The following is a 1545-nucleotide window of genomic DNA, read 5'->3' as shown; positions in this document are numbered from 1 at the left end:
TATATCATTATCAATATCAATGACTAATTACTAATTTGACAATCAAAATGTGCAACATGACATTCTTTAATTGCATTAAAATTAAAATTGAAATTAAAATATACCTATATTATGTATCATATATTACTATCTAATTTAATAATCAAATGTGTCACGTGACACTCTCTTATTAAAATTGAGAAAAAATATTTTTTTTTTCAAAATTAATAAACTCCTTTTTTCTATTTCTCTCTATTATTTTTATACACGTTAAATTGTTTTAAATTTTAGCTAACAAATGTTAAAATTAATTATTAATAAAAAATTAGACTTTTTCATATAAAAATAATAACTAAAATTTTATTATTTGATTTTTTATTTACAGATATCTTGATCTCTTTAGTCAGAGACTTTTGTCAACCTATGACTTTCTTATATAAAAGTAGTTTGATTTTATAAATCTTTTGTGCTGTGCAAAATTTATATTATCAAAATTAAGTAGACCGTAATTTTAAAAAAATTATATTCCCGTAATATTATTACGGGTAAAAATACTAGTTAAATAACTAATAATGTTGGTTGGACCAATCTTTCGACTATAATTCACACCTTATTTTATTTTTACTTCCAAAAATGCATAATTAAAAAAAAACACTTTCAACAATATAATGATTGTAACCAAATCTTGTTAGTTCCATGGGTTTAATTTATCCTAAAGAAATTTGAAGCATTTTTTGGAGGATACAAATTGTTTTAGATAAAATATCGATTACTATTATAAAAAAAAAACGTTGAGTTCATACCAAAAAAAAAAATCTATTCAGATTGGCATGTAATAAATAAAATTATGAAAAAAAAAATATTCATTTACAGATTGTTGTTGAATGAATCAGTCTTGTCATTTTAAAGCCAATTTTCTTTGTATCTAAGATTTCATGAAAGAACTCTTTTTAAAAGGAGAAAAAGGATATGGTTAGCAAAAAATAAGTTAGCTTATCATAAATTTCCAACGACATTCTCAATTGAATGTTAAAACAAGTCCAATGTTAACTTTTGAAAGAATATAACGTTTGTAAGATGCTGAATGTTGAAAAAAGAAATAAAAAAAGCCAAAAAAAATAAAACGTGAGTTTATTAAGTTAATAGTCAAAATCGTCTCTAAAAAATATCTCGATCTTTATTTTTGTTTCCGAAAGATAACCAATCTACTCACATTCGTCCTTTCTCATCTTTTTTGCTGAGTTAGCAAACGTTTGCTGACGTATGTCGTTAACTGTCAGCATGGCATATAATAAAAACAATGCAGTTTTGATACAATATTCTCCTAGCCTTGAAACGTCATCGTTTAGTGTATAGAAAATAGATTCAAACGTTGCAAAGTCTAACCCCCCTCTAATATCAACTATCTCTTTCTGTTTCGCTCCAAAATGTATCGTCTCCTTCAAGATGTCTCCTAAACCTTTTACCCAAGTTCTGAAACACCCCATCAACACTCGTTAGTGTTGGTTGACAATTACAATAGAAGAGTTGTCGTTACTAAATGCAGAGTTTTTTTTTTTTTTTTTG

This window comes from Arachis ipaensis, chromosome B01 (genome assembly GCF_000816755.2).
Source record: "Arachis ipaensis cultivar K30076 chromosome B01, Araip1.1, whole genome shotgun sequence".
NCBI classification, from domain to species: Eukaryota; Viridiplantae; Streptophyta; class Magnoliopsida; order Fabales; family Fabaceae; genus Arachis; species Arachis ipaensis.
Note: the sequence above shows the minus strand (reverse complement) of the source record.